General features: G+C 41.9%; 1 long non-coding RNA gene across 1 annotated transcript in view; it reads right to left on the bottom strand.

Annotated features, from left to right (window-relative positions):
• The window catches only part of LOC138756598 (uncharacterized), a 34,805-nt gene extending 30,663 nt beyond the window's left edge, over window positions 1-4,142 (bottom strand). The window contains exon 1 of the long non-coding RNA XR_011353182.1: window positions 3,796-4,142. This is a non-coding gene — a long non-coding RNA (uncharacterized lncRNA). The remainder of the gene's footprint in view (window positions 1-3,795) is intronic.
• Between the last annotated feature and the right edge of the window lie 17,709 nt (window positions 4,143-21,851).

The raw sequence follows: 21,851 nt of genomic DNA, 5'->3' as shown, positions 1-21,851 counted from the left end.
CTTTTAAAATAAAGAAACAGTCAATTATAATGTATTAAACACTGCTTAAAGAATTGCAAAATGACATTTTTATTGCCATTAAAGATGGATGAGGTACTGAAATAAAATTTACATGTTTGATTTAAATTGAAACACGAAAAGCAGGAATTTACCCATAAGGCATACAACGCAATCAGTACATCATGAGATCCTGTTACTTCGTCAATGGAAATTCATTGATTGAACTCTGAGGCTGAGTACACCATCCTGTTATGACTTCAACAGATTGAGGGTTATTCCTAAACTTTGACATCATAATGATTCTTATAATTCCACTGTGCTGAATCCACCATTTTCCTGATATTGCTTCCTTTTGCTCCTTACTTTCGATCTTTAATGTGTTGTCAATACTACAAACAGCAACTTTCTGTAGCCTGCTAGGTCCAGTGAGGCTCATTAGCAATGAACTGGGTCTCATTTGATCCGACATGTTACACAGAGTTACTACTTTTGCTTTTGCTGCACACCAATGGTCCACACCACCTACAGAAAATTCCCTATCTCGCTCTGGACCATGGATAACCATACTCCCACCGTTTGCACACATTCATTCTTGCTCATGCCTATTGAACTTGTATATCTACATTTCTGATAAGGCATGGTCAATGCATATCCAATGCATTCGAATGGACTTTGCATTTCCCCATCCTTCAATGCGCACCATCGAGAGCATGCAAGCTGATGCATCACACTATGGTATGGGAGCTTCTCTGCTTGAGATTGAAAGCTATAGAATATAACAAATACTTCCTTTCCCTTCATGGACTCCATCCACATCTCCTAGGGTGTGGAGGTGGGGGTGGGGGGGAAACTTTGCTTTCTGACTATATTTTCATTGAGTTTAGCAGTTTTAAACTCTTTCAGGCATCCCATGATTTTTTAAAAAAATTGCAATTGAAAATACTCACTGAAAAAATATATTTTGTAATAAAAAATAAAAGACTGATATTTTTAAAATAATTCAAATTAAAGTAAAATTTAAAAAAATATAACCCTGCTATCTCTCCAAAGAAGTCAATAGGGCGACTCTGATCCTCCACCAGGCTGACTTGCTTAGGATTGGGGAGGCAATTCCCTGAAAGACAGCGTCCCATGCAAACTCCAACAGGAGAGCAATGTGCCTTGTGCCATAAGCCCTGGGCATCTACATGTGACAGCACAAGCGCAGGTGAATGAGATTCCAATAATTCCTTCTGAACCAGCTAAAATTGAACTCAATGTACTCCATAGAAAATTACAGTGCAGTAAACAGGCTATTTGCCCTTCTAGTCTGTGCCAAAACATCAATCCTCTCGTTCTACTGACCTGCATCCATTCCACAACCCTCCAGACCTCTCCCATCCATGTATCTATCCAATTTATTCTTAAAACTTAAGAGTAAGCCCACATTTACCATGTCAGGTGGCAGCTCATTCAACATTCTCACCACTCTGAGTGAAGAAGATCTTCCTGATGTTCCTCCTAAACCTTTCACCCTTAAGCCGTCTTCCAGTATTTTTAATCTCCTAATCTAAGTGAAAAGAGCCTACTTGCATTTACTCTATCTATTCCCCTCATAATTTTGTAAACCTTTATCAAATCTCCCCTCATTCTTCTACACTCCAAGGAATAAAATTCTAAACTGTTTAATCTTTCCCTGTATCTCAACTTCTGAAGACCCAGCAACATCTAGTAAATCTTCCCTGCATTCTTTTAATCTTACGGATCTCCTTCTTGGAGTTGGGTGACCAGAACTGCACAGAACACTCCAGATTTAGCTTCACTAATGTCTTATGCAACCTTTATCAATAGGGGGTCTCTGATCCTCCACCAGCTGACTTGCTTAGGATTGGGGAGGCAATTCCCTGAAAGACAGGGTCCCATGCAAATTCCAACAGAAGAGTAATGTGCCTTCGTGTCACACCACCTGTTATGCCACAAGTCCTGGGCGTCTACATGTAACCATAACATCACAACTATTGCACTCAATACATTGATTTATGAAGGCCAAGATGCTAAAAGCTTTCTTTACAACCCTGTCCATCTGTAAGGCCATTTTCAGGAAATTATGTATCTATACTACCATATCACTTTGTTCCTCCACACTCCTCAGAGCCCGACCATTTACTGTATTTTGTTATGAACCATGCAAAATGAGGAGCAATAGACAATGAACCAGACAGTGCTTATTTTTAAACCACTACTTTTATTTCTAACTTTTAAGTTAGTTTTAGATAGTTTTAACTTTAAAACTATCCTTAACACTAAATCTATCCCTAGCTATGTGCAGCTGTGTGTGTGTGTCTGTGTCTGTGACACCCAAACCATTACAGTCCAGCCAAAATCTAGAAAGTTGCTTCAAAGTTCAGGCGAAGGCATTTGAAATTTGATGACCAGATTTAAAGTTGAACTGATGGGACGACTGGAGTTGTTGCTGCTCATGAATTCTTCTTGCTTTGCCTTTAAAGTAATGTCCATCCACACGAGCTGTAGTCATAACACTCCTGGCTCTTTTGTAGGCAAGACTCGAACAGGGCAGCCTCCATGAAGCTTCCAAGACCCTGGCACCGGTCTCTCCAATTAACTTCACAATCCCAAAAAGACCCTCCTGGCACAGGTCAATCGACTGAAAAGGCCCAATCATTCACAGAGCAGGTTTTAGAAGATCACAAGATAAAGGATCAGAAGCAAGGCCACAAGGCTCATTGAGTCTGTTTTGCTCGGAATTCCATAAAAATGGCTGCTTCAAAAAGCTGCTTTCTCTCCAGCAGTCACTATGGTTCTCCCTTTGCAAAATCACAATGTATTTCCAAATGTATCAAATTCTGAAACAGACTGTGACAACCTTCCCTCACTTCCAATGTACCGAATTATCATTGTGCTGTGACTTGTGTAGTGTTTGTGTGAAATGTTAACTGCATCCATTCAGTCCCTCCTGTCTATACTATCCCTTGCTAGTGACATTCCCATTTTACTCAAACGGGAGCTCGTAATAGTCTGTCCTTCCAAAATGCAACACCTCGTACTTTTCTGCATTAAATTTCATCTTCTGCTTTCTGGCCCATTTTTCCTGTTGGTCCAGATTCCTCTGCAAGCTTTGAAAACCTTCTTCGCTGTCCACACCACCTTCAATCTTTCTGTCATCAGTAAATCTTCTCATCCAATTGTTATCATCCAGATCATTGATATAGGCAACAAACAACAATGGTCCCAGCACCAATCCCTGAGGCACATCACTAATCCTAGACCTCCAGTCTGAGAAGCCATCATTCACCACCACTCTCAGTCTTCTCCCATTCAGCCACATTTCCAATCCAGTTTACAACCTCTAGTGACTGAACCTTCTGAACTAACCACCAGTGTGGGACTTTGTCAAAAGCCTTACTGAACTCCATCCAAAATCCATGTAACCCCCTCAAAAAACCATCCAAGAAGACTTTGCAGATTTAATTTCCAACAGTGCCACTCTCAGAATGCTTTGCCAATCAACAGGACACAATATTGCATTAAAAGGCAAACATGAAAACTTTTGCAAATAAAAGCAAACATGAGTGACATTACCTTTGGGAAAGGCAAGAAACACAGATGGGTACCAACCTGTTTCATACAAGAACCCATTTTCTTTAATGTTTGGAAAGTCCAAATCAAGCTTCAGATTCTGATGACTGCTGTTGCATTATAACATTGTAATTGTTTTCTTTCCCAAATAGTTTTCAAATATTAAAGCCCAAAGTTTTCTTGAAATTATATTTTTAGAAAAATATTCAGGCGCCTAACCTTTTATCCAGGATCGTCGGAACCAGACACCTGCCGTTATTTGGAATCTTCCGGATTTCGGAATAATTTCAAGCGCTCCTCGTCCCCGCCGCCATCCCCTTTCCCCGTGTGTCCTCGGCCGGCCAGGCTGAACACGGGAGGGGAGGGGTGGGTTGCTGACCGGGCTGAGCAGTGCCGTCCAGTCGGCTCTGGATCAGCTCGCCGGTCAGGGCGAGGTCGGAGGCGACGGGGTGGCCCGCCAGCGTCGGCTGCTCGGAGCCGCCGACCAAGCAGGGCCGACGGCCGGATAAGAGGTGCAGGAGGAGCGCAGCGCAGCGTCCCGCCTCACTCCCGACGCCACAGCAGGAGCCATGGTCGCCTTCCTTACCCATCAACCCCCACGCAGCTGGAACCATTCTGCCAACATCAGGGCGGTTCCAGCTGCGTGGGGGATGATGGGTAAGGAAGGCGACCATGGCTCCCATGTTGAGTCAGCCACCGCCTGCTTCCCTCCCTTCGGGTGCTGGGGGCCGGGACTCACCTTTCCACGGAAAGCAAGAGAGAGAGGGAATGGGGGAGGGGAACTTCTGAAAAGAGAGAGAGTTTACGGGACAATAACGTAACTTATGTGTCATTTCATTCTAGTGAAAAATAAATGCCGGTTTTTGGAGGTTACTGGTGTTTGAAATGATGGATAAAAGGTTAGACACCCGAATTAGAATTGGAGCCTTTGTGTTTAATTCGCAACCCAGTCATAATTGTATCCACTCCAACACATATTATTGTGAACATTTAGACCACACATGTCAAACACTGGCCCGCGGGCCAAATTTGGCCCGCGATATAATTATATTTGGCCCACAAGATCATTTCAAAAATGTATGAGAGGTGGCCCGCCCTGCAGCGAGAGCCGATGCTGTTTTTTGGTAATGTCACCCCCACCATCCTCCCCCTTCATTGCACATCCTTCCCCATTGTAACACGAGAAGTCTGTCGATGTCGTCAGCTGGCAAACCAGTTGGAAGGCTCCCCGCACAAGCGCTTGCACCCACGCGGACCCTAGGGATGGCTGGTTCGGCCCTGCACGTGAAGAGAGAGATGGTGGCTGTCCGCAAAGGCTGATCGGCAGCGCACTGGGCCTGAGTGGGTGGGTAAGCAGGGGTGGGCAGAGGGTGTAGGTGAGGAGTAATGGGCAGTGTATGGTGGTGCGAGGGGCAGTTAGAGGGAGGGATGAGTAGAAGGAGGGATGGATAGGGAAGAGGTAAAAGGGGAGGGGCAGGGTGAGTAGGGGAGGGGTGATTAGAGGGTGAGAGACGGGTAGAGGGAGGAACAGGTTGAGGGGAGAGGCAGTAGAGGGGCGTGTATAGGATGGGGTGGGTAGAGGCAGAGCGAGTGGAGTGAGGAGTGAGTAGAGGTTGGGTAAAGGACTGGTCAGGTAGAGGGAAGGTGGGTCGAGGGTGAATAGAGGCCTAGAGCCTGAGGAGTGAGCAGGAAATGCTGAGTCCTGATGCAGGCCAAAATGGACACAGCCTGTGAATGCTGACTACATCTCCACAGGGACCAAATATGTTTCCCTCAGGTCAAGCAAAGGGTGAACTTGAGCTACCTACTCCTGACCTGTAACATTATCCTCCTAAAGTTATATCCTAAAGTTTAACATTACATATGTTGAAAGAAGAGAAAACATGCAGATGTTGTTGAAAATTTTCAATAAATATTTAGTTCGGCCCTCGACTTAGTCGAAGTTTTTAATTTTGGCCCTCCGTGAATTTGAGTTTGACACCCCTGATTTAGACGAATTGTATTGGCAATTCAAGGAAGGGTTCAGTCGTAAAAGTGGAGTCCATCATTCAGTTTCCCCTTAAGAGATTAAGGAAGGTTTAATGATGGCATGAGGTTGATCTTTCTCCTGGATGAAAGGAGAACATTTATGTATCATGTTGATATCATTTTCTGGATGCAATGAAATTTATGAAAAATATGTATTTTTTCACCATTTTAAAGGAGTAAAAATAATAAACCAACTTGGCAATCACAGAGCACCACTGGCATAGGGAATGCTTAAAGTGGTATGTGAGTGGAAAGAAAAAGGTTGAGAACCAATGGATTAGAGTTTAAGTTGCAGTTCTTTCAGGCAGCCTGGGTAATCTTACAGAGGTGGAAATAGGCAGACAAAATAATGAAGTGGAGAAGTTGGATGAAGATCACCTTGGAATCATATGGGACACCAAGATTCCATGTAGTCTTATTCAGGTTTCAACAGATGCCAGAGATGTGAATGGAGTTGACATTGTTGGAACCAAGGGGCTGTAATCATGGAAAATATGCCTATGTACTATTCATTATGTATTCATTAATCCATTACTATGTAACAATTTACTATTTACTTCAATTATACTGTTTAAAGGAAATATTAATGCAATTAAGTAACAGCCACACTATGTAGAAAAGTTGGCTGATTATAGTATGTGTAGAATTTGCTGGCTCCAAATACAATACTTTCATCCCCAAGGTTACACTGCTAATTGTAAAGCACACATGGGAGAAAAAGGATAGCAGATAGGAGAAGTTTGACAGGATGAGGTTGGAGGAACCATCGAGATAGTGATTTAGTCTGAAACAGGCCAATGACAGGAAGATAAGTGTATTGCAAGGATAAGTGATAAGAGTACCATGACTGAGCATGTCAGAGACAAACAAAATGGATAAATCAATTTAGTAAGAAATAATTAAGTCATAAGGATACACGGGAGGTGTTGATTTGAACAGAAGACTATGGCCAGATGAGAACAAAGAAATAATTAGAAATATCTGGGGTATGAATTGACTTCTGATCAAAACAACAGGATGTTCTGGCCTTGGGGATTAAGATAGGAGGTCTACATCATCGATAAGTGGAGAGCAGGAAATTGCTTGAGATAAATTTTATGCAAGGAGTTTATCAAAGAAAGCCAACTCATGGTTAATGTAACAATGTTGATCTATATAAACAGAAGAGACTGGACAGTAGGAGTCAGTCTTGGGGAATAGCTCACTGAGCAGGTGATCTATGAACTAATGACTGAACCAGAGCTCTGTTAAGCTTTATTCTTGTACTATGTAATAAACTGATTGTGAAACCGAATACCTTCTCCTATCACTTCATTTAACGAGCATGCTGGACTCAGAAGATACATAGACCAAATTGAGGGTAGGGTAAAGCCAGAGTCCAACAACATCCATAGAATGAAATTTGTGGATATTATCAATAGTATCAAAATTCCTTCTTAAAGTTTACAAAAAAGTAAAACTGTTGCAAATTTGTTAACCATTTAATTTTTACACTTTTTTTTAAGCATCTTCCTGCCCTTTATTGGATAGATGGCTGACTTTTCAGTAGGATTTTCATTTGCCCTGGCATGTCTGTTTCTGAACTAAACCATTTCCTGTCGACAGCAACAGTAAGCTGTAATGCAACACCCAAAATTCATCTCCCAGTACATTTTTCAAGCTCGTTGATCTGAAAAACGATGGATCATTTTTATTCATAGACTAATCATGTATTTCACCCCACTTTCCCTGAAATTGTTCCATTAGGTTGACAATCAAACTGCAATCTTTGAACTCACTGAAATGAGATCTCTCCTCCTCTTCCACATCCTTTAGTATAACCTCAACATGACAAAGTCAGTTGCTCAGAAAGATGAGATGAGGGGCAGAATTATTTTCTGCTTCCTAACGTCATTTTGGTGTTAACTGGTGAAACCACACAATCTCAAAAGAACTTAGCATCTCTTTTTCTCCCCCCTCAGTGTGCAGTAGCGAAAAAAATAAACAGTATGTTCTGCAGACTCCTGGAGTAGGTGGCATTTTACTTCTGCAGAAACTACTCTGGCAATCTCCAGCAGAGGCACCGGACTCCAACTTGATAGGTTCTCCATAGTCCAAATGCACAAAGTGTGGGTCTCCTGTAAGCAAATTTCTTCATCAACTCTTCCCCACACACTCCCAGAACAGCAGCATTCACCCAGTAAGTAGAAATTGTTTCCTCTATCTGGAAAATTGATGTTTGCATCAGTGGCATATCCCTTTAACAGCTGACTGCAGAGATCACTGTGGAGGGGCTAAATGCTGGCAGGGGCAAGATCATGTATTGTATCAACAGAATTCGTTATTCCAAAACTGACAATGAAAGCCCAACAACACTAACCATGACTTTTCAAACCAAATCATTTAATCGCTGAAGACTCAAGATGGATCGATGTCAAGTTCTTTCTTTGCTTTGTAAGAAAACAGTTTGTTTTGATTAATTATAATTGACCGCCAACGGCAAACACAAGTGGAGAAAGAGCAGGGTTTTGTTGAAGCTCTTGCCAAAAATTGCATTGGGCAGAACAATTTTTGTTCTGATTTGTTTGAATTAATAACAGAATTTCAAGCAAATGCGTAAATGTTCCATATGAGATGTGACGATGTGATGCATAATCATCTGATTGAACAATCGATTTTAAATGATACTTTTTTCTCTACATGCTCCCTGCTGAGGTTTTCAATTTTATCACCTGCAATTCCTCAGATTACTTTATAACTAACTCTTAGTCGACCACAAACTAATGATGGGAGACTTCACATTAGATTTCGATTAATCTGACACTGCAGTTATATATTCCAGTGTGTGGGAAGAATTAGATTTATTTTCATTTGTGTTACCGAAGTCATTACTCCTGATACCATACAAACCAAGTTAACAAGGTGAAGGGATAATCAGTTTTAAAGCAATCGAATTGAAATGTTTACAGCACTTTAAATACAATTAAACTATTTTTCAGAGCATGTCATTGATCACAGTCCAGACTCGTATAGCCATAATATTCAATCACTGAGCTGTTGGCTACTGTCAGGTTTGGGATCTATTTTGACATTAGAAGTGAAACTAATGATTGATGGAAAAACGTCCTACTTTTTTTGTTACTAAGGTATGATAATTGTAATATAAAGGCTCATGATGGATTCTGGTCTAAGTGAAATAAAGTACAGAGAAAAAAGATGGAAACACAAAAATAGAGAGCACCAAAATGATTCATAAAGAATATAATTTATTGAGGTTCTTCTCCGATTGTGCGCAACGATCAAATGCATCCTCTAATTTTCTGCTTGTTTACATACCCTATAAAAATGATTATCTCTGCCTGTATTTTTTAATGTCATACAGGTAGATGAATACCTTGATTGTGGCAGGAATGAGCAAAGTGCTCATAAACAACAAGAACTACATGGCTACTTGTTTCTTAAAAGCTCATAGCTTATTTTGCTCCACATGGGGAGCTCACACCTGATTTATGTGGGAACGTGAATTCAGTGATTATCTCGTGTGTATGATATGTAATGTCCTGACACACAAGTATTTTCAATTCTAGACATTATTCATGATTACAAACAGTAATTATGGTTTAGTAGCAAAATCAGAAAAAAAATAGGCATGATCTTTCGATTCCCATCTTCTACCATGGAAGGAGCAATCATAATCATTTCAAGTACTAGTGATGATTAGAGCAGATTTGTCATCATGACAAATTATAAATGGAGGGCTGCACTTGACATTTTGGTTGATCATGCATTTCAAGGTGAGCACTGCAGAACATTCAAGATGGATACCCCACCACTGTTACCATGTGATGTTTCTTTTATTACAATAAAGAAACTTGGGTTCTTTTTAAGCAAGTAGATTTATTAACTCCGCAAACGGCCCCAAGACAGAACCTCCGCGTGTGGAGGCCTCCATTTTGAATCCATCCAAGATGGACACCTCCAGCTGGTTGCACAAACACCATGTTGCTGTCTCAAGGAAGTTCTCACCTCTGACATGTAAGACCTCAGGATCATTTGGGAGGATTCCATTGTTGGCCTCAGTAATGGATCCACCAAAAATAAAAACACAGGTAAGGATAACCATTTAAATTCTCCTTTAAACTTTCTTTTCTCTCTCCAGTTATGTCCTCTTTTCATGAAGGTCAAAAATAACCCAACATATAATTCCTGAAATGTGTGAGTGTGATTGGATGGTGCAGTAAAGATGTGCACAGTGTAGTTCCTGAATCACTTTCAATTGTCCGCCCTTAACTCCTAAACTATCACATGAAAGTAATCAGGTATATGATAGAATCTCTCTTCCACAATATGCTCTGCCTCATTATCGCTCTGTGAGAACATGTAAAAAACATTCTTTGAAACTTGAAAAACTTGTGTCTTTAATAAAAGCACAAAAATACTGTAGGAACTCAGCAGGTCACACAGCGTCCATAGGAGGAAAAGGTGTGTAACCAATGTTTATGATCTGAGTCCTTCTTCAAGGTGTAATACTGTCACAAGTTCCTCCAGCATTTTTGTGTTTTTGCTACATTCAGAATAAGTATCAGAATCTGGTTAATTGTCATGAACATGCATCACAAATTTTGTTACCTTTGTGGCAACATTATAGTACATTGCAGGTGCAAAATTTCAATAAATGACAGTTCCAAAAATACAATATTTAAAAATAAATAATTAGTGCAAAAAAAAAAGGGGAGGTTTCATCTATAGGTTTAGAAATCTAATGGCAGAGGGGAACGGATAGTTTTGTAACATTGGGAGGGTGTCTTCGGGCTCCTGTACTTCCTTCCTGAAGAGAAGAGGGCATGACCTGGGTGGTGCGGGTCCTTGCCGATAGAGGCTGCTTTCCTGAGACACTTCTTCTTAAAGATATCCTGAATTGAGTGAAGACAAATTATAGCACATGATAGTGGGTTCACAATCCTCTGTAGCTTTTTCATGATCTGTGCATTGACACCTCCATACCAGACTGTGATACAACCAGTCAGAATGCTCTTCCTTGCTACACCTGTAGAAATCTACAAGAATCTTTGGTGACATACCAAATCCCCTCATACTCCTAATGAAATATAGTCGCTGGCAAAATTCAAAGCATCTGCAGACATTTGTGTTCCATTAATCTGTGCCTTTACACTTTTTCATATGCTGAAAAATGAGCAAAATGTAACTAGATTAGAGTAACATCAATCAAGTTACCACAATGCAAGTAACTTCAAAGGAACATAATTTCTTAGCCAGGATACAATGTGTAGTCCTGAATCTTGACATGTGGTGGATGCAGGCAACAGAAGGCCAGTTCCTGGTGGTCTGTACCTTCACTGTATCACTTCACTGGACAAATCAAGCAGAATGGCTACTGGCAGTTATTAAGAACACAGGAAACGGAAGTAGGAGTTGACCATTTGTAATGGAAGATTTAAACCGTGTTTCTTACTTTTGCAGCCTTTCCTTCTGCAAGGCTGAGAACCTGCTTGTTGCATATGAATTTAGGTATTATCTAAATTTACACTATGGGGCCCAGGGATGCATATGAATCAGTAGACATTATCCAACTTCCACCATGAGGCCCAGAGATGCATATGAATCAGTAGACATTATCCAACTTCCACCATGAGGCCCAGAGATGCATATGAATCAGTAGACATTATCCAACTTCCACCATGAGGCCCAGAGATGCAGTTGTCTTTTGTTGGTCGCAGACTGTCAAGAGACCTTGAAGATAATTAAATCATTTGTTCAAAGAGATAAGATCTGAAGTAAGCAACTTTTGGGTAATATAAGCCATGGTCCCACAGAGTTTGAGACTCTCCCAAGAGGTGGAAACATCTCTCAGCAAGAAGAAGAACTTCAAGAGTCCAGCTAACGTCTCGATCGAGGGAGGTTGAGAAGCTGGTACCCCGACAACCTACTACAAGTGTGCAGTCGTTGCCTCGCTTCAGCAGTTGGGACCAGTCCAGGCGTTGATAAGTATAATTGGGAAGGGCTTGCATATAATAGTGTGAATTCAGCTAGCTATTTAGTAATAAAGACGTATAAACTGAACTGCTCTCGGTGTGTGTGTGTGTCTATTTTCTTTCGGTAGCTCAAACACTGTGACCAATCTAAAACGATCAAAATGAGAGGTATAAGGTTACCCAAGACACGATTGAACCTCTTGTTCCTATTCAACCACTAACCACTTCCATGGGGGACCATGGGCCTATCGCCATTTGGGCTTCAGACTACCCTGCAGACTTGGATTGATGCATAGCTTTCGACAGACAGAAAGTCAGCTACCACTCTGCTCGACACGATTGAGCTCAACAGTGGAGTACTGATGTACACTTGAAGCGAGCTTCTTAGCTTTACACTGGGGAGGACCAGTGTATGATTCACCTCATGCTTCTGAATGTTGTCCCAAATACTTAGAAGATGTCTTTTTTAAACCTCAGCTTATTTTTGATGTATTTGTTTATTGTGGTTTCTAATTGCATTGTAAAATGGTTACATTTGTTTTAATTTTCAATTTATTTTAGTAGTTATTCAATGTCCTCAATTGTAGAGACCTTTGAAAACACTTAAAGACAAGTCCTTTATTTATCATTCAAACCATGCTTACATGGTAAAGATGAGATAGTGTTTCTCCAGGAGCATATTTGCATATAGGTTAGAATAGAAATTCAACACATTAAAAATATTAAGGCTAGTACATTAACAGTCCATGGTACCCCATCCCCAAATATTCTAGGAGTTCATAAGTCTGATTGCTTGGGGGGAAAAGCTGTTGCCCAATCTGGATGTAAGGGCCTGAGGGCTGCAGTACCTTCTATCAGATGGCAGAAGGGAGAACCGTTTACATGAGGGGTGTGTGGAGACCCTCACGATGTTTATTGCCTTTTGCCTGCATCGGGTGTTGTAAATGTCTTTCGTGGTAGGATGAGAGCCCCCAATGATCTTTTCTACTGATTTCACTATCTGCAGGGTTTTGGGGTCCAAGGTGGTACAGCTTCCAAACCAAGTGGTGTTGCAGTTGCACAGGATACTCTTGATACATCCTATGTAGAATGTTGTGAGGATGGAGGGTGGGGGATGAACTTTCCTCAGCCTTTGCAGGAAGCAGAGGTGCTTCTAGGCTTTCTGAGTTATGGAACTGGTTCTAAGGGACCAGGTGAGGTTCTCTGCCAAGGGCACTCCAAGGAACTTGATACTCTTGACAACCTCAACGGTGGTGCCAGCAATGGTCAGTGGACTGTGGTCCCCCCAGGCTCTATTGAAGTTGACAACCATCTCTTTTTGTTTTTTTTTTAATGTTCAGAAACAGGTTGTTGGCTCTGCACCAGTTCATTAGCGACTGCACCTCATCTCTGCACGCTGACTCATCATTTTTACTGATCAGGCCAACCATGGTTGTGTTGTCAGTGAACTTGATATGTTTTGAGCTGTGTTTAGCTGAACCATTGTAGGTCAGCAGAGTGAATAGCAGTGGACTCAGCACACAGCCCTGGGGGACCCCTGTGTTCAGTGTGATGATTTTGGAGATGCTTTTACCGATCCAGATTGCCTGAGGTCTCCCCGACAAGAAATCGAGAATCCAATTGCAGAGAGAAGTGTGTAGACCCAGCAGGCTCAACTTCCTTATTGGGTACTGTGGTATGATTGTGTTGAATGCTGAGCTGAAGTAAATTTCTTTTCTTTGGCTTGGCTTCGCTGACGAAGATTTATGGAGGGGGTAAATGTCCATGTCAGCTGCAGGCTCGTTTGTGGCTGACAAGTCCGATGCGGGACAGGCAGACACGGTTGCAGTGGTTGCAGGGGAAAATTGGTTGGTTGGGGTTGGGTGTTGGGTTTTTCCTCCTTTGTCTTTAGTCAGTGAGGTGGGCTCTGCGGTCTTCTTCAAAGGAGGTTGCTGCCCGCCGAACTGTGAGGCGCCAAGATGTACGGTTTGAGGCGATATCAGCCCACTGGCGGTGGTCAATGTGGCAGGCACCAAGAGATTTCTTTAGGCAGTCCTTCTACCTCTTCTTTGGTGCACCTCTGTCACGGTGGCCAGTGGAGAGCTCACCATATAACACGATCTCCATTCTGGAGACGTGACCCACCCAGCGCAGTTGGGTCTTCAGCAGCGTGGACTCGATGCAGTCGGCCTCTGCCATCTCGAGTACTTTGATGTTAGGGATGAAGGCGCTCCAATGAATGTTGAGGATGGAGTGGAGACAACGCTGGTGGAAGCGTTCTAGGAGTCGTAGGTGATGCCGGTAGAGGACCCATGATTCGGAGCCGAACAGGAGTGTGGGTATGGCAACGGCTCTGTACACGCTGATCTTTGTGAGGTTTTTCAGTTGGTTGTTTTTCCAGACTCTTTTGTGTAGTCTTCCAAAGGCGCTATTTGCCTTGGCGAGTCTGTTGTCTATCTCGTTGTCGATCCTTGCATCTGATGAAATGGTGCAGCCGAGATAGGTAAACTGGTTGACCGTTTTGAGTTTTGTGTGCCCGATGGAGATGTGGGGGGGCTGGTAGTCATGGTGGGGAGCTGGCTGATGGAGGACCTCCGTTTTCTTCAGGCTGACTTCCAGGCCAAACATTTTGGCAGTTTCCGCATAACAGGACGTCAAGCGCTGAAGAGCTGGCTCTGAATGGGCAACTAAAGCGGCATTGTCTGCAAAGAGTAGTTCACGGACAAGTTTCTCTTGTGTCTTGGTGTGAGCTTGCAGGCGCCTCAGATTGAAGAGACTGCCATCCGTGCGGTACCGGATGTAAACAGCGTCTTCATTGTTGAGGTCTTTCATGGCTTGGTTCAGCATCATGCTGAAGAAGATTGAAAAGAGGGTTGGTGCGAGAACACAGCCTTGCTTCACGCCATTGTTAATGGAGAAGGGTTCAGAGAGCTCATTGCTGTATCTGACCCAACCTTGTTGGTTTTCGTGCAGTTGGATAATCATGTTGAGGAACTTTAGGGTGCATCCGATGCGCTCTAGTATTTGCCAAAGCCCTTTCCTGCTCACGGTGTCGAAGGCTTTGGTGAGGTCAACAAAGGTGATGTAGAGTCCTTTGTTTTGTTCTCTGCACTTTTCTTGGAGCTGTCTGAGGGCAAAGGCCATGTCAGTAGTTCCTCTGTTTGCGCGAAATGCTGAGCTGAAGTAAATAAACAGCATTCAAACATACAAGTCCTTGTTTTCCAGGTGGGTGAGGGCTAGATGGAGGGCATTGGCGATGGCATCATCTGTAGAGCGGGTGGGTCTTCATGCAAACTGCAGGGGTCCAGTGGGACAGCCGAAGCTTGATGTGCCCCATGCCAAGCCTCTCGAAGCTCTTCATGACGATGGGCGAGAGTGCGACAGGGCGGTAGTTTTAATGTTTTTTTGTTTCAATGGTTTTAACAGCTGACAAACATTGTCTGAAGCCTACATTACTCAGATGCCCACAGATTTGGAGGGGCAGTTTCTCTTTGGGATTTGATAAGCTTGAGTGACCAGGCAGACACCAAGGATGATGATTCAAGGGAAAAATATGGATCCAGGGTGAACTTGACAATTAAAAACCTCTTTGCTTTATCATCTCTCACATCCTAATCTCAAGAAAGAACAATTTAAACACAAGACACATCTATTCCTTTTTTGGTTTTAATCTGCATTAATTCTCCCAAGTCCTGTAGTTTGCTGCCCAGAAGGGAATGCTCTCTTCCATCACTTAATTAAGGCTCTGTGCAACTGAAGTGGTCCCAACACTTTTGAATTCCAGCCTCCTTCTGTTAAAAAACAATCTTCCATTAAACTTGTATTTATTTGTTAGCACAGTAGCTTTTAGTGACTTTTTTTGATGGTGGACAAAAATTCCTTTTGCTATTTCTAGCTTGTGGTTTCTCACCATTAAGAAACTAACCTAATTCGTTCGCGTTACCCACACTTGTGCACATTGAAGGTTGGAAAGCAGAGTTTCATGTGTAGAGTACAGGTCATCTAAAATCTGGAAAGCTCCAAAATCCGGCAAGTGGGGAGAGAGATGGCAGCACGAATTGGGCTGCCATGGGGGGGGGGGGGGGGGGAGATGGGCTGCCTATGGGGGCGGGGGAGGAAGACTGACAGTGCGAGTTGGGGGGAGGAGTAAGCAAGGGGAGAGAATGGCAGCGCGAGTTGGGTGGGTGAGAGGGGGAGAATAATTCAGGTGGGCTTAAATCTGGCTTATCAAAATCTGGAAAAATCCGAAATTCAGAACGCACTGTCCCCCAAGGGTTCCGGATAAATGATCGTGTACCTGTACTAGATAGTACCTTTTCATTATTTGACAGTCAGAGTATAAACCCTTTACCCTCATTCTGTCTCCTGCAATTACAACCAACAGGACTGATAAACTACATGTTCTCACATTTCAGAGAAAAATATTCTTGCACTAAACTTGAATCAAGTGTTTATTGGAATTCATAGCTATTCCCCTATTCACCATAAATAATGACCTCATCAGAAAATGCAACTGCAAAGGACCAATATTAATCTACCCTTCAAAATCCACCCTGAATCTCGTTGATCAGTGAATGTGATTCCAGGATTCAGTTAGTCAGTTGAGACAAGGGACAAAAAGTGTTTATATAAAAAAAAACTGCACATGTTGGAACCTGAAAATAAAAAAAAATAGAAAATGTTTCTGATGGTCTTTAGCCAGAAACATTAACTCTCTCTCTCTCTCTCTCTCTCTCTTTCCAAACATGCTGCCTGAGCTATTGAATGTTTCCACATTTTCTTTTCCTTCTGGGAACACTTAGCAATTTCCTAGTGGATTAAGTCAGAAAAGATTTATAACAATGGAATTTATTTCCAGCCTGTTTGAAACAATAAGTTCAATGGCCCTAATAGCCCTTGCACATTTTTTGCTCCCTTGATCCTAATTCAGCTGAACAAGTAAACAAAGTCCAGACACAGACATAAAACATGAATTGTGGCAGTTTATTGAGCACTTGACTGTCAAGAGCCAAGAATGAAGTTGTTGCATCCTGTACTTTGTGCATCGAACTCCGGGAGGCAAATCTCGGCTTGTGATCTGGTTGCAGTTGTCAAACAACCCAGCCTCTTTATTGAACAACGTGAACCATGCAGAAGAGCCGAGAAACCTTCTTTCCGAGAAGGTACACGCACCATTCTTCAGCAGGAGATAATTAAGTCTCCAATTCTCATTCGACCTGACTTGTACGATGTCCATTCACAAATTCAGAGATGGGATACTTTAGGAAGTACAGCTGCAAAAAAAAACCTGATTATTACATTTCTCTGCAGGCCAAATATATAATGTAATTAGACTGTGCTTGTTAATTATAATAAGATCTCACTATCCACTGTCCAATAAGTTAATTATTAGATAGTTGCTGTGTGATATCTAAACAGCACTCATGTATGAAGAAGGCAACACCATTAAAATACTGGTATTATCTCTTCATATTTCTTTCCTATGGATTCAACATTTTGTCATTCTTAAAAACAATCATTTCTCTTTTTGACATAAATATGTCACGATCCTTGTTTCCAGCAACAGTTTGCAGACATGCATGCGTGCATTCGGTGCATCAAGAGCAACTATCGGAGGATGAGGTAACTCTTGCAGACAAAACTCCCTGCAAAATAGAACCCAAACACTTTACATGACCCAAGCAATGTCAGCCTAATGACTGTAAAAATTATTATTTACACATGTAGTGTATATTACTGAGACACTATTGCTGTTTGCAACATCCTGGCATCAGGAGGATTAATGAATTTCCATATGGAAATGTTTTAGATTGGGAATATTAACATGCCTTATTAAAGTGTAGTTATGTAAAGCACATCAAAAGAACCAAAGACGTTGATCCAAACCAAGGCTTCTATTAACTAAAAAACTGGAGCATATCGCAAGTAGTTCGACCAGTCCAGAATGACCTGGTCTGGCGAGGAGCAATCCTTTAAGACCTGCCAGTAGGTGTGGTTACACTCTCAGCTAATCACAGTCATCCTACACTACCATCTGTACACATTGGTGATAGAATCTGTTATATCTCATTTATGTTCAGTGCAAACCATTTAATCTGACACCAGATTTGCAATTTCTATCTCTGGTTCTGAAAAGTCATAGAGAAATGGTAAACAGGGTCATTTCACATCATTTAGATTTGACATCGGAGTTTCACCCAGAGTAATGTCAAGTCTGAAGTCCACTGTTCATGGGCAAAATGAGACCCTGTATAAACATTACCTCATCTTAACTGGAATATTGCAAAAAGAAGGCTGCTTCTCCACCCTCCGTTTTCATCTAGTGTTTGAAGAGCGTGCACGGAAGAGCGTGCATTTAATTTTATTTCCACAAGGCAACTTCCAAATCCCAGAACATATGGGGTTTGAAAGCAAGACCAATTTACATCTGGACTGATTCTTAATTTTTTAATGATACAGCATGGTAGAATGCCCTTCTAGCCTGTGAAACCCGTGCTGCTCAATTACACCCAATTAACTTAACAACCCTGTATGTTTTGGAGGGTGAGGGGAAGCCAGAGGACCCAGAGAAAACCAATACAAACCATGGGGAGAACATTTTAAAAAAATCCTTACCAACAGTGCTGGATTCAAACCCCAGCCGCTGGCCTAGTGGTAGTTGTGCTAACCATTTGCCTAACTGTACCACCCTAACCTAATATATTTTGTTTCCCAACATTTCTGAAAAATTCAAGACTTGTGGATAAACTATTCCAATGTCTGAAGGAATATTTACATTTAAATTGAGGCAAATACAACATAATTTTAAAAGGTGGTCACTACTACCAAAAGAGGGAGCTGCACATCAATGTAAAAATGCTGCACATCTCGAAAACTTGAGTGTAGATTTAAAGATGACAAGTAGAATCTGCTTATTAATCCTACAAGCATTCACTCTGATTTTCTCCATTCCTGAATCCTCCATCATATGAAGAAAACCTTTTTTTGGAACATTTGTCAATCCTCTGATACTCACCAGACACCACACTTAAAATGCTGGAAGTAAATCATGAAAATCTGTACACACCATGGCTGAAGTAAAAATCACATAATGCTGGAGAAACTCAACTGGTCAAACAGTTTCCTTTTCATGTAGCAAAGGTAAAAATACATAACCGATGTTTCAGGCTTGAGCCCTTCATCAAGGTGTGGAGGAATGTCGGTCGGCTCAAGCCTGAAACATCGGTTATGTATTTTTACCTTTGCTATATAAAAAGAAACTGTTTGACCAGTTGAGTTTCTCCAATGTTTTGTGTTTTTATTGCTTCAAACGTTGAACCAAATGTTCTACCCAATCGAAGTATCAAGCTCGATCAGTCTCTCCATCTTCACAGTCCTGCAACCAGATTGCAAATGATTAGAAATACTGAGGTTAACTGAAATGAATCTAGTACAATTGGCTGCTTTGTAATAAACAATGTAGATCTTGATCTTTAGAAACATGAAAACCCTTCCCTGTTGCCATGGGAATCTTAGACTAGTTCAAGTTTTTTTTGTCATCCGATTGTCCCACTACAACCTGATTAAATATTATTCTCTGATCCACAGTACAGAACAGTGCAAAACATGCATACAGACATCACACACAGACACACACATATATGTATATATACAGTCAAATGACACAACATGTATTAAAATAAATATTTTTAATAAATAGTAGAGTCATAGAGAATTCAAATGCTCTACTCATGAGGCACCCATGACTGTGGCTGGCTACAATTCCAATGCTATCTACAAGTTTGCTGATGGCACCACAGTTGTCGGCAGAATCACAAACGGCAATGAGGAAGTGTACAGGAGGGAGATAGATCAGCTCATTGAATGGTGTAACGACAACAACCTTGCGCTCAACTTCAGCATAACCAAGGAGATGATTGTGGACTTCAGGAGGAAGTCAGGGGAACATGAGCCAGTCCTCATCGAAGGCTCAGTAGTGAAGAGCAATTCAGTATGTCACCGAATACTCTCGAAAACGTCAAGTGTACCGTGGAGAGCATTCTGGCTGGTTGCATCATTGCCTGGTATGGATCTCTAACTCTCAAGACAAGAATAAATTTCAGAGGATTTTTAACTCTGCATACAACATCACAGGCACCAGACTTCACTCTATCGAAGGCCCCTACATGAGGTGGTGTCTTAAAAAAGCAGCCTCTATCCTCAAAGACCCCTACCACCCAGGCCATGCCCTCTTTACTCTGCTACCATCAGTAAAAAGGTACAGGAGCCTAAAGACGAGCACAAGGACAGCTTCTCCTCGCTGCCATCAGATTCCTGAATAATCACGAACCAAAGGCACTGCCTTACTTTTTGTCCACTAGTATTGTTATTATTATTTTATTGTAGTGGTCTGCAGCCCGCTCCGTGGGCCGTCACAGCAAACATGACAATCTGGCAAACAGCATGCAGGATGAGACGCCCGCACCCATAGGCCACAGGAATAGCGGTTGAATTGACCAATTACCGCCAGCAGATCGCAGGGGGTCCAATCCAGGCCTACGCATCCAGGACAGCCAATCAGCAGCCAGCCTCGCTCAATCCATGCTCCAGTGGCGACACAGCCAGCTGCAGCCCAATAAAGTCAGTGTCGATTACACTCACTTGATGTGAGAGTCTTCTTTCAACCTTGTGCTATAACCGAAGTGACCCCGCTACATTATTTTATTTTTTATAGTAATGTTGTCAGATGGTTACAATGTGAATGTTTGCTCTAAGACACTGCTGGAAGCACCAAATTTCATGACTTGTTCATGACAATAAATTCTGATTTGGAGTTGTTTTGGCAGTCATTCAGCAATCTCAGTCTTCGTGGGAAGAAGCTGTTCCTCAGTCTGGTAGTTCTGGCTCTGATACTTCTGTATCTTTTTCCTGATGAGAGTAGCTGGAAGATACTATGGTGGGGTCCTCCCTGATTTTTTTTGCAAGCCCACTTTAAACAACAATCCTGATAAATCTCATCCATGGGGTGGGGTGGGGAGGGGGTGGGGGGGGAGGTGGGAAGATGGTGACCCCAGCAATCCTCTCTGCTGTTTTTATGGTTGTGTGGATTGATTTCCAATCTGATGCTCTACAGCAACTGTACAAATTGACAGAATGGTGGTTGGTAACCTTGCCCGCCTCAGCCTTCTAAGGAAGGGCAGTTACTGACAAGTGAGGAGCTGTTATATGTCCAAAATAGGTCACTTCTAAAGTGAATTCCAAGAAAATTGATGCTCTCCACTCTCTCCATTGTTTTTTAAATTGTTATTCAAATTTTATTTATTAATCAAAATACATAATATTTTTACCATATTATACCCCGGCCCCCAAACCCTAACTCGCAGCCCCCCTCTCTAATCTACCCAAGAGAAAGAAAAAAGGATAGAAGAGGAGATTAACTTAAATAACAATTGTCAACTATTGCCATGGTTTAGTTCAACCCCAAAATTGTGGGGGGGAAAAAAACTACTACAAATTCAAACCCATATATCTCAAATACGTGCTCCAAACTTTAACAAAGAAAGGGTAGTTATTTCGTAAATTATACATGATTTTTTTCCAATGGAATACAAGATTTCATTTCCGAGTGCCACCATTGAATACTCAAATCAGTCTCATTTTTCAAAGTAATTGCCAAACATTTTCTAGCCACAGGTAATGCCAATCTCAAAAAGGAAATTTGAGACTGATGTATTTATTCCAAACTCAATTTCTTAATACGACCTAATAAAAAATACCACAGGATCAAGTGAAATTTTAAATTTAAATAAAACTTCTAAAAGTTCCTTAATTCTATTACAAAAAGGTTTCACTCCTCCTGAGGTCCATGATCATCTCCTTTAGCTTGTACATGTTAAGACTCAGATTGTTATTCTCACACCATTTCACAAGCTTTTCCACCTCTTCTCTGTAGTCTTGTTGCTGATGAGGCCAACTGCGGTTGTGTCACCTGCAAACTTGATGACTCTGTTGGAGCTGAATCTGTAGTGTGCACAGGTGGGGGCTGAGCACGCAGCACTGAAGTGTGCCATTGCCCAGCGTGATGGGTCTTAACATTCTGCTGCCAACCCAGACAGACTGCAGTCTTTCCGTTAGTAAGTCCATAATCCAGTTACAGAGATGGGTGTTAAGTCCCAACGAAGATAGCTTCTCCACTAGCTTCTGGGGAATGATTGTATTAAATGCCAAGCTGGCATAGGAGGTGTTCTCCAAGACGGTCAAGACAGAATTGAAGGACAAGGATATATAGCATCGTCGGTGGAAAGGTTCCATTTGTAG

Source organism: Narcine bancroftii, chromosome 3, assembly GCF_036971445.1.
Source record: "Narcine bancroftii isolate sNarBan1 chromosome 3, sNarBan1.hap1, whole genome shotgun sequence".
Classification (NCBI taxonomy): Eukaryota; Metazoa; Chordata; class Chondrichthyes; order Torpediniformes; family Narcinidae; genus Narcine; species Narcine bancroftii.
The sequence above is the reverse complement of the archived record's forward strand: the minus strand, read 5'-3'. Positions and strand labels throughout refer to the sequence as shown.